Here is a 12,465-nt window from a genome sequence, read left to right on the forward strand (position 1 = left end):
CTTTTGAGAGCAATTACGTGGTTCCCAGGAATCAAACTTCTGACCTTTGGAAGGGCAACCAATGCTCTTAACCACTGAGCTGTCTCTCCAGCTCTTCTTACTGTAGCCAAAAGAGGGCACAAGACCTCATGGCAGATGGTTGTGAGCCATTATGTGGTTGCCTGGAATTGAATTCAGGAGGTTGGAAGAGCAGGCAATTCTCTTAACCATTGAGCCATCTCTCTTGCATCTTCCTTCTGTTGCCAGTAGAGGGCACCAAACCTCCTTTTGAGACAATTATGTGGTTGCCAGGAATCGAACTTCTGACCTTTGGAAGGGCAGGCAAAGCTCTTAACCACTGAGCTATCTCCCCAGCTCTTCTTTCTGTATCCAAAAGAGGGCACAAGACCTCATTGCAGATGGTTGTGAGCCATTATGTGGTTGCCTGGAATTCAGTTCAGGAGGTTGGAAGAGCAGGCAATGTTCTTAACCACTGAGCCATCTCTCCAACCCGTTTTTCAACTTCTTGAACTAAACCAGGTTTACTCAATGTGGTGTGTGGATCATATCTGCATTCCACTAACATGTGGAGTACAGGGGTCTCCATGGACATATTGGCCGTTCGCGTACCTCATAGATGAAGTCTAGATAAATTGTTTGTCTGGCTTTAAATTGGTAAACCTTTTGCTGGTGTTTGTCGTCCTTTGGATGTCTTGGATGTGAGTTCTTCTTAAGGAACATGAACATGCCTGTATTTTCTTCTTCTAACCATCTTTCCTCATTCTGCTTGGTGGTGTCCCTGAAGCATGCAGGCTCATGCTGATAGAGCTGTGAGTCTTTATTATCCTAACAAAATGTGTTGCCTGATTCTGAGACAACAACGTGGGCCCTGGCTGTATGTGTCCACTTGGCCTCATCAACCTCAGCCGGCAATGCTCTTAACCACTGAGCCATCTCTCCTGCCTCTTCCTTCTGTTGCCAGTAGAGGGCACCAAACCTCATTTTGAGAGCAATTATGTGATTTCCAGGAATCGAACTTCTGAACTTTGGAAGAGCAGGCAATGCTCTTAACCACTGAGCCATCTCTCCTGCCTCTCCCCTCTGTTGCCAGTAGAGGGCACCAAACCTCATTTTGAGAGCAACTATGTGATTCCCAGGAATCGAACTTCTGACCTTTGGAAGAGCAGGCAATGCTCTTAACCACTGAGCCATCTCTCCAACCCGTTTTTCAACTTCTTTTACTAAACCAGGTTTACTCAATGTGGTGTGTGGATCACATCTCCATTTCCCTAACATGTGGAGTACAGGGGTCTCCGTGGACCTATTGGCCGTTCGTGTACCTCATAGAGGAGGTCTAGATAAATTGTTTCTCTGGCTTAAAATTGGTACACCTTTTGCTGGTGTTTGTCGTCCTTTGGATGTCTTGGATGTGAGTTCTTCTTCAGGAACATGAACATGCCTGTATTTTCTTCTTCTAGTCATCTTGCCTTACTCTCCTTGGTGTTGTCTCTGAAGCACGCTGGCTCGTGGTGACAGAGCTGTGAGCCTTTAACATCCTAACAAAAGCTTTTGCCTCATTCAGTCACAACAACGCGGGCCCTGGCCCTTGGCCCTGACTCTATGTCTGTCTGTGGTCTCATCAAACTCAGCAGGCAATGCTCTTTACCACAGAGCCATCTCTCTTGCCTCTTCCTTGTGGTGCCACTAGAGGGCGCCAAACCTCCTTTTGAGAGCAATTTTTGGTAGCCAGGAATCGAACTTCTGACCTTCGGAAGGGCAGCCAATGTTCTTAACCACTGACCTATCTCTCCAGCTTTTCTTACTGTAGCCAAAAGAGGGCACAAGACCTCATGGCAGATGGTTGTGAATCATTATGTGGTTGCCTGCAATTGATTTCAGGAGGTTCTAAGAGCAGGCAATGCTCTTAAGCACTGAACCATCTCTCATGCCTCTTCTTTTTTGCCAGTAAAGGGCACCAAATCTACCTTTTGAGAGCAATTATGGGATTGCCAGGAATGGAACTTCTGACCTTTGGAAGGGCAGCCAAAGCTCTTATCCACTGAGCTAACACCCCAGCTCTTATTTTTGTATCCAAAAGAGGGCACAAGACCTCATTGCAGATGGTTGTGAGCCATTATGTGGTTGCCTGGAATAGAATTCAGGAGGTTGGAAGAGGAGGCAATGATCTTAACCACGGAGCCATCTCCCATGCCTCTTCCTTATGTTGCCAGTAGAGGGTACCAAACCTCCTTTTGAGAGCAATTATGTGATTTCCAGGAATCGAACTTCTGACCTTTGGAAGAGCAGGCAATGCTCTTAACCACTGAGCCATCTCTCCAACCCGTTTTTCAACTTCTTTTACTAAACCAGCTTTAGTCAATGTGGTGTGTGGATCACATCTCCATTTCCCTGACGTGTGGAGTACAGGGGTCTGCATGGACCTATTGGCCATTCATGTACCTCATAGAGGAGGTCTAGATAAATTGTTTCTCTGGCTTTAAATAGGTTAACATTTTGCTGGTTTTTGTAGTCCTTTGATTGTCTTGGATATGAGTTCTTCAGGCACATGAACATGCCAATATTTTCTTCTTCCAGCCATCTTGCCTTACTCTCCTTGGTGTTGTCTCTGAAGCACGCTGGCTCATGGTGATAGAGCTGTGACTCTTTAACATCCTAATAAGAGCTTTTGCCTCATTCAGTCACAACAACGTGGGCCCTGGCCCTGTGCCCCGACTCTATGTCTATTCTTGGCCTCATCAAACTCAGCAGGCAAAGCTCTTTACCACAGAGCCATCTTTCCTGCCTCTTCCTTGTGGTGCCACTAGAGGGCGCCCAACCTCCTTTTGAGAGCAATTACGTGGTTCCCTGGAATCGAACTTCTGACCTTTGGAAGGGCAACCAATGCTCTTAACCACTGAGCTGTCTCTCCAGCTCTTCTTACTGTAGCCAAAAGAGGGCACAAGACCTCATGGCAGATGGTTGTGAGCCATTATGTGGTTGCCTGGAATTGAATTCAGGAGGTTGGAAGAGCAGGCAATTCTCTTAACCATTGAGCCATCTCTCTTGCATCTTCCTTCTGTTGCCAGTAGAGGGCACCAAACCTCCTTTTGAGAGCAATTATGTGGTTGCCAGGAATCGAACTTCTGACCTTTGGAAGGGCAGGCAAAGCTCTTAACCAATGAGCTATCTCCCCAGCTCTTCTTTCTGTATCCAAAAGAGGGCACAAGACCTCATTGCAGATGGTTGTGAGCCATTATGTGGTTGCCTGGAATTCAGTTCAGGAGGTTGGAAGAGCAGGCAATGTTCTTAACCACTGAGCCATCTCTCCAACCCGTTTTTCAACTTCTTGAACTAAACCAGGTTTACTCAATGTGGTGTGTGGATCATATCTGCATTCCACTAACATGTGGAGTACAGGGGTCTCCATGGACATATTGGCCGTTCACGTACCTCATAGATGAAGTCTAGATAAATTGTTTGTCTGGCTTTAAATTGGTAATCCTTTTGCTAGTGTTTGTCATCCTTTGGATGTCTTGGATGTGAGTTCTTCTTAAGGAACATGAACATGCCTGTATTTTCTTCTTCTAACCATCTTTCCTCATTCTGCTTGGTGGTGTCCCTGAAGCATGCAGGCTCATGCTGATAGAGCTGTGAGTCTTTATTATCCTAACAAAATGTGTTGCCTGATTCTGAGAGAACAACGTGGGCCCTGGCTGTATGTGTCCACTTGGCCTCATCAACCTCAGCCGGCAATGCTCTTAACCACTGAGCCATCTCTCCTGCCTCTTCCTTCTGTTGCCAGTAGAGGGCACCAAACCTCATTTTGAGAGCAATTATGTGATTTCCAGGAATCGAACTTCTGAACTTTGGAAGAGCAGGCAATGCTCTTAACCACTGAGCCATCTCTCCTGCCTCTCCCCTCTGTTGCCAGTAGAGGGCACCAAACCTCATTTTGAGAGCAACTATGTGATTCCCAGGAATCGAACTTCTGACCTTTGGAAGAGCAGGCAATGCTCTTAACCACTGAGCCATCTCTCCAACCCGTTTTTCAACTTCTTTTACTAAACCAGGTTTACTCAATGTGGTGTGTGGATCACATCTCCATTTCCCTAACATGTGGAGTACAGGGGTCTCCGTGGACCTATTGGCCGTTCGTGTACCTCATAGAGGAGGTCTAGATAAATTGTTTCTCTGGCTTAAAATTGGTACACCTTTTGCTGGTGTTTGTCGTCCTTTGGATGTCTTGGATGTGAGTTCTTCTTCAGGAACATGAACATGCCTGTATTTTCTTCTTCTAGTCATCTTGCCTTACTCTCCTTGGTGTTGTCTCTGAAGCACGCCGGCTCGTGGTGACAGAGCTGTGAGCCTTTAACATCCTAACAAAAGCTTTTGCCTCATTCAGTCACAACAACGCGGGCCCTGGCCCTTGGCCCTGACTCTATGTCTGTCTGTGGTCTCATCAAACTCAGCAGGCAATGCTCTTTACCACAGAGCCATCTCTCTTGCCTCTTCCTTGTGGTGCCACTAGAGGGCGCCAAACCTCCTTTTGAGAGCAATTATTTGGTAGCCAGGAATCGAACTTCTGACCTTCGGAAGGGCAGCCAATGTTCTTAACCACTGACCTATCTCTCCATCTTTTCTTACTGTAGCCAAAAGAGGGCACAAGACCTCATGGCAGATGGTTGTGAATCATTATGTGGTTGCCTGCAATTGATTTCAGGAGGTTCTAAGAGCAGGCAATGCTCTTAAGCACTGAACCATCTCTCATGCCTCTTCTTTTTTGCCAGTAAAGGGCACCAAATCTACCTTTTGAGAGCAATTATGGGATTGCCAGGAATGGAACTTCTGACCTTTGGAAGGGCAGCCAAAGCTCTTATCCACTGAGCTAACACCCCAGCTCTTATTTTTGTATCCAAAAGAGGGCACAAGACCTCATTGCAGATGGTTGTGAGCCATTATGTGGTTAACTGGAATTGAATTCAGGAGGTTGGAAGAGGAGGCAGTGATCTTAACCACGGAGCCATCTCTCATGCCTCTTCCTTATGTTGCCAGTAGAGGGCACCAAACCTCCTTTTGAGAGCAATTATGTGATTTCCAGGAATCGAACTTCTGACCTTTGGAAGAGCAGGCAATGCTCTTAACCACTGAGCCATCTCTCCAACCCGTTTTTCAACTTCTTTTACTAAACCAGCTTTAGTCAATGTGGTGTGTGGATCACATCTCCATTTCCCTGACGTGTGGAGTACAGGGGTCTGCATGGACCTATTGGCCATTCATGTACCTCATAGAGGAGGTCTAGATAAATTGTTTCTCTGGCTTTAAATAGGTTAACATTTTGCTGGTGTTTGTAGTCCTTTGATTGTCTTGGATATGAGTTCTTCTTCAGGCACATGAACATGCCAATATTTTCTTCTTCTAGCCATCTTGCCTTACTCTCCTTGGTGTTGTCTCTGAAGCACGCTGGCTCATGGTGATAGAGTTGTGAGTCTTTTACATCCTAACAAGAGCTTTTGCCTCATTCAGTCACAACAACGTGGGCCCTGGCCCTGTGCCCCGACTCTATGTCTGTTCTTGGCCTCATCAAACTCAGCAGGCAGAGCTCTTTACCACAGAGCCATCTTTCCTGCCTCTTCCTTCTGTTGCCACTAGAGGGCGCCAAACCTCCTTTTGAGAGCAATTACGTGGTTCCCAGGAATCGAACTTCTGACCTTTGGAAGGGCAAACAATGCTCTTAACCACTGAGCTGTCTCTCCAGCTCTTCTTACTGTAGCCAAAAGAGGGCACAAGACCTCATGGCAGAAGGTTGTGACCCATTATGTGGTCGCCTGGAATGGAATTCAGGAGGTTGGAAGAGCAGGCAATTCTCTTAACCATTGAGCCATCTCTCTTGCATCTTCCTTCTGTTGCCAGTAGAGGGCACCAAACCTCCTTTTGAGAGCAATTATGTGATTTCCAGGAATCGAACTTCTGACATTTGGAAGAGCAGGCAATTCTCTTAAACATTGAGCCATCTCTCTTGCATCTTCCTTCTGTTGCCAGTAGAGGGCACCAAACCTCCTTTTGAGAGCAATTATGTGGTTGCCAGGAATCGAACTTCTGACCTTTGGAAGGGCAGGCAAAGCTCTTAAGCACTGAGCTATCTCCCCAGCTCTTCTTTCTGTATCCAAAAGAGGGCACAAGACCTCATTGCAGATGGTTGTGAGCCATTATGTGGTTGCCTGGAATTCAGTTCAGGAGGTTGGAAGAGCAGGCAATGTTCTTAACCACTGAGCCATCTCTCCAACCCGTTTTTCAACTTCTTGAACTAAACCAGGTTTACTCAATGTGGTGTGTGGATCATATCTGCATTCCACTAACATGTGGAGTACAGGGGTCTCCATGGACATATTGGCCGTTCGCGTACCTCATAGATGAAGTCTAGATAAATTGTTTGTCTGGCTTTAAATTGGTAAACCTTTTGCTGGTGTTTGTCGTCCTTTGGATGTCTTGGATGTGAGTTCTTCTTAAGGAACATGAACATGCCTGTATTTTCTTCTTCTAACCATCTTTCCTCATTCTGCTTGGTGGTGTCCCTGAAGCATGCAGGCTCATGCTGATAGAGCTGTGAGTCTTTATTATCCTAACAAAATGTGTTGCCTGATTCTGAGACAACAACGTGGGCCCTGGCTGTATGTGTCCACTTGGCCTCATCAACCTCAGCCGGCAATGCTCTTAACCACTGAGCCATCTCTCCTGCCTCTTCCTTCTGTTGCCAGTAGAGGGCACCAAACCTCATTTTGAGAGCAATTATGTGATTTCCAGGAATCGAACTTCTGAACTTTGGAAGAGCAGGCAATGCTCTTAACCACTGAGCCATCTCTCCTGCCTCTCCCCTCTGTTGCCAGTAGAGGGCACCAAACCTCATTTTGAGAGCAACTATGTGATTCCCAGGAATCGAACTTCTGACCTTTGGAAGAGCAGGCAATGCTCTTAACCACTGAGCCATCTCTCCAACCCGTTTTTCAACTTCTTTTACTAAACCAGGTTTACTCAATGTGGTGTGTGGATCACATCTCCATTTCCCTAACATGTGGAGTACAGGGGTCTCCGTGGACCTATTGGCCGTTCGTGTACCTCATAGAGGAGGTCTAGATAAATTGTTTCTCTGGCTTAAAATTGGTACACCTTTTGCTGGTGTTTGTCGTCCTTTGGATGTCTTGGATGTGAGTTCTTCTTCAGGAACATGAACATGCCTGTATTTTCTTCTTCTAGTCATCTTGCCTTACTCTCCTTGGTGTTGTCTCTGAAGCACGCTGGCTCGTGGTGATAGAGCTGTGAGCCTTTAACATCCTAACAAAAGCTTTTGCCTCATTCAGTCACAACAACGCGGGCCCTGGCCCTTGGCCCTGACTCTATGTCTGTCTGTGGTCTCATCAAACTCAACAGGCAATGCTCTTTACCACAGAGCCATCTCTCTTGCCTCTTCCTTGTGGTGCCACTAGAGGGCGCCAAACCTCCTTTTGAGAGCAATTATTTGGTAGCCAGGAATCGAACTTCTGACCTTCGGAAGGGCAGCCAATGTTCTTAACCACTGACCTATCTCTCCAGCTTTTCTTACTGTAGCCAAAAGAGGGCACAAGACCTCATGGCAGATGGTTGTGAATCATTATGTGGTTGCCTGCAATTGATTTCAGGAGGTTCTAAGAGCAGGCAATGCTCTTAAGCACTGAACCATCTCTCATGCCTCTTCTTTTTGGCCAGTAAAGGGCACCAAATCTACCTTTTGAGAGCAATTATGGGATTGCCAGGAATGGAACTTCTGACCTTTGGAAGGGCAGCCAAAGCTCTTATCCACTGAGCTAACACCCCAGCTCTTATTTTTGTATCCAAAAGAGGGCACAAGACCTCATTGCGGATGGTTGTGAGCCATTATGTGGTTGCCTGGAATAGAATTCAGGAGGTTGGAAGAGGAGGCAATGATCTTAACCACGGAGCCATCTCCCATGCCTCTTCCTTATGTTGCCAGTAGAGGGCACCAAACCTCCTTTTGAGAGCAATTATGTGATTTCCAGGAATCGAACTTCTGACCTTTGGAAGAGCAGGCAATGCTCTTAACCACTGAGCCATCTCTCCAACCCGTTTTTCAACTTCTTTTACTAAACCAGCTTTAGTCAATGTGGTGTGTGGATCACATCTCCATTTCCCTGACGTGTGGAGTACAGGGGTCTGCATGGACCTATTGGCCATTCATGTACCTCATAGAGGTGGTCTAGATAAATTGTTTCTCTGGCTTTAAATAGGTTAACATTTTGCTGGTTTTTGTAGTCCTTTGATTGTCTTGGATATGAGTTCTTCAGGCACATGAACATGCCAATATTTTCTTCTTCTAGCCATCTTGCCTTACTCTCCTTGGTGTTGTCTCTGAAGCACGCTGGCTCATGGTGATAGAGCTGTGACTCTTTAACATCCTAACAAGAGCTTTTGCCTCATTCAGTCACAACAACGTGGGCCCTGGCCCTGTGCCCCAACTCTATGTCTGTTCTTGGCCTCATCAAACTCAGCAGGCAAAGCTCTTTACCACAGAGCCATCTTTCCTGCCTCTTCCTTGTGGTGCCACTAGAGGGCGACAAACCTCCTTTTGAGAGCAATTACGTGGTTCCCAGGAATCAAACTTCTGACCTTTGGAAGGGCAACCAATGCTCTTAACCACTGAGCTGTCTCTCCAGCTCTTCTTACTGTAGCCAAAAGAGGGCACAAGACCTCATGGCAGATGGTTGTGAGCCATTATGTGGTTGCCTGGAATTGAATTCAGGAGGTTGGAAGAGCAGGCAATTCTCTTAACCATTGAGCCATCTCTCTTGCATCTTCCTTCTGTTGCCAGTAGAGGGCACCAAACCTCCTTTTGAGACAATTATGTGGTTGCCAGGAATCGAACTTCTGACCTTTGGAAGGGCAGGCAAAGCTCTTAACCACTGAGCTATCTCCCCAGCTCTTCTTTCTGTATCCAAAAGAGGGCACAAGACCTCATTGCAGATGGTTGTGAGCCATTATGTGGTTGCCTGGAATTCAGTTCAGGAGGTTGGAAGAGCAGGCAATGTTCTTAACCACTGAGCCATCTCTCCAACCCGTTTTTCAACTTCTTGAACTAAACCAGGTTTACTCAATGTGGTGTGTGGATCATATCTGCATTCCACTAACATGTGGAGTACAGGGGTCTCCATGGACATATTGGCCGTTCGCGTACCTCATAGATGAAGTCTAGATAAATTGTTTGTCTGGCTTTAAATTGGTAAACCTTTTGCTGGTGTTTGTCGTCCTTTGGATGTCTTGGATGTGAGTTCTTCTTAAGGAACATGAACATGCCTGTATTTTCTTCTTCTAACCATCTTTCCTCATTCTGCTTGGTGGTGTCCCTGAAGCATGCAGGCTCATGCTGATAGAGCTGTGAGTCTTTATTATCCTAACAAAATGTGTTGCCTGATTCTGAGACAACAACGTGGGCCCTGGCTGTATGTGTCCACTTGGCCTCATCAACCTCAGCCGGCAATGCTCTTAACCACTGAGCCATCTCTCCTGCCTCTTCCTTCTGTTGCCAGTAGAGGGCACCAAACCTCATTTTGAGAGCAATTATGTGATTTCCAGGAATCGAACTTCTGAACTTTGGAAGAGCAGGCAATGCTCTTAACCACTGAGCCATCTCTCCTGCCTCTCCCCTCTGTTGCCAGTAGAGGGCACCAAACCTCATTTTGAGAGCAACTATGTGATTCCCAGGAATCGAACTTCTGACCTTTGGAAGAGCAGGCAATGCTCTTAACCACTGAGCCATCTCTCCAACCCGTTTTTCAACTTCTTTTACTAAACCAGGTTTACTCAATGTGGTGTGTGGATCACATCTCCATTTCCCTAACATGTGGAGTACAGGGGTCTCCGTGGACCTATTGGCCGTTCGTGTACCTCATAGAGGAGGTCTAGATAAATTGTTTCTCTGGCTTAAAATTGGTACACCTTTTGCTGGTGTTTGTCGTCCTTTGGATGTCTTGGATGTGAGTTCTTCTTCAGGAACATGAACATGCCTGTATTTTCTTCTTCTAGTCATCTTGCCTTACTCTCCTTGGTGTTGTCTCTGAAGCACGCTGGCTCGTGGTGACAGAGCTGTGAGCCTTTAACATCCTAACAAAAGCTTTTGCCTCATTCAGTCACAACAACGCGGGCCCTGGCCCTTGGCCCTGACTCTATGTCTGTCTGTGGTCTCATCAAACTCAGCAGGCAATGCTCTTTACCACAGAGCCATCTCTCTTGCCTCTTCCTTGTGGTGCCACTAGAGGGCGCCAAACCTCCTTTTGAGAGCAATTTTTGGTAGCCAGGAATCGAACTTCTGACCTTCGGAAGGGCAGCCAATGTTCTTAACCACTGACCTATCTCTCCAGCTTTTCTTACTGTAGCCAAAAGAGGGCACAAGACCTCATGGCAGATGGTTGTGAATCATTATGTGGTTGCCTGCAATTGATTTCAGGAGGTTCTAAGAGCAGGCAATGCTCTTAAGCACTGAACCATCTCTCATGCCTCTTCTTTTTTGCCAGTAAAGGGCACCAAATCTACCTTTTGAGAGCAATTATGGGATTGCCAGGAATGGAACTTCTGACCTTTGGAAGGGCAGCCAAAGCTCTTATCCACTGAGCTAACACCCCAGCTCTTATTTTTGTATCCAAAAGAGGGCACAAGACCTCATTGCAGATGGTTGTGAGCCATTATGTGGTTGCCTGGAATAGAATTCAGGAGGTTGGAAGAGGAGGCAATGATCTTAACCACGGAGCCATCTCCCATGCCTCTTCCTTATGTTGCCAGTAGAGGGTACCAAACCTCCTTTTGAGAGCAATTATGTGATTTCCAGGAATCGAACTTCTGACCTTTGGAAGAGCAGGCAATGCTCTTAACCACTGAGCCATCTCTCCAACCCGTTTTTCAACTTCTTTTACTAAACCAGCTTTAGTCAATGTGGTGTGTGGATCACATCTCCATTTCCCTGACGTGTGGAGTACAGGGGTCTGCATGGACCTATTGGCCATTCATGTACCTCATAGAGGAGGTCTAGATAAATTGTTTCTCTGGCTTTAAATAGGTTAACATTTTGCTGGTTTTTGTAGTCCTTTGATTGTCTTGGATATGAGTTCTTCAGGCACATGAACATGCCAATATTTTCTTCTTCCAGCCATCTTGCCTTACTCTCCTTGGTGTTGTCTCTGAAGCACGCTGGCTCATGGTGATAGAGCTGTGACTCTTTAACATCCTAATAAGAGCTTTTGCCTCATTCAGTCACAACAACGTGGGCCCTGGCCCTGTGCCCCGACTCTATGTCTATTCTTGGCCTCATCAAACTCAGCAGGCAAAGCTCTTTACCACAGAGCCATCTTTCCTGCCTCTTCCTTGTGGTGCCACTAGAGGGCGCCCAACCTCCTTTTGAGAGCAATTACGTGGTTCCCTGGAATCGAACTTCTGACCTTTGGAAGGGCAACCAATGCTCTTAACCACTGAGCTGTCTCTCCAGCTCTTCTTACTGTAGCCAAAAGAGGGCACAAGACCTCATGGCAGATGGTTGTGAGCCATTATGTGGTTGCCTGGAATTGAATTCAGGAGGTTGGAAGAGCAGGCAATTCTCTTAACCATTGAGCCATCTCTCTTGCATCTTCCTTCTGTTGCCAGTAGAGGGCACCAAACCTCCTTTTGAGAGCAATTATGTGGTTGCCAGGAATCGAACTTCTGACCTTTGGAAGGGCAGGCAAAGCTCTTAACCAATGAGCTATCTCCCCAGCTCTTCTTTCTGTATCCAAAAGAGGGCACAAGACCTCATTGCAGATGGTTGTGAGCCATTATGTGGTTGCCTGGAATTCAGTTCAGGAGGTTGGAAGAGCAGGCAATGTTCTTAACCACTGAGCCATCTCTCCAACCCGTTTTTCAACTTCTTGAACTAAACCAGGTTTACTCAATGTGGTGTGTGGATCATATCTGCATTCCACTAACATGTGGAGTACAGGGGTCTCCATGGACATATTGGCCGTTCACGTACCTCATAGATGAAGTCTAGATAAATTGTTTGTCTGGCTTTAAATTGGTAATCCTTTTGCTAGTGTTTGTCATCCTTTGGATGTCTTGGATGTGAGTTCTTCTTAAGGAACATGAACATGCCTGTATTTTCTTCTTCTAACCATCTTTCCTCATTCTGCTTGGTGGTGTCCCTGAAGCATGCAGGCTCATGCTGATAGAGCTGTGAGTCTTTATTATCCTAACAAAATGTGTTGCCTGATTCTGAGAGAACAACGTGGGCCCTGGCTGTATGTGTCCACTTGGCCTCATCAACCTCAGCCGGCAATGCTCTTAACCACTGAGCCATCTCTCCTGCCTCTTCCTTCTGTTGCCAGTAGAGGGCACCAAACCTCATTTTGAGAGCAATTATGTGATTTCCAGGAATCGAACTTCTGAACTTTGGAAGAGCAGGCAATGCTCTTAACC

The sequence above is a fragment of the Chionomys nivalis genome, chromosome 1, assembly GCF_950005125.1.
Source record: "Chionomys nivalis chromosome 1, mChiNiv1.1, whole genome shotgun sequence".
Lineage (NCBI taxonomy): Eukaryota > Metazoa > Chordata > Mammalia > Rodentia > Cricetidae > Chionomys > Chionomys nivalis.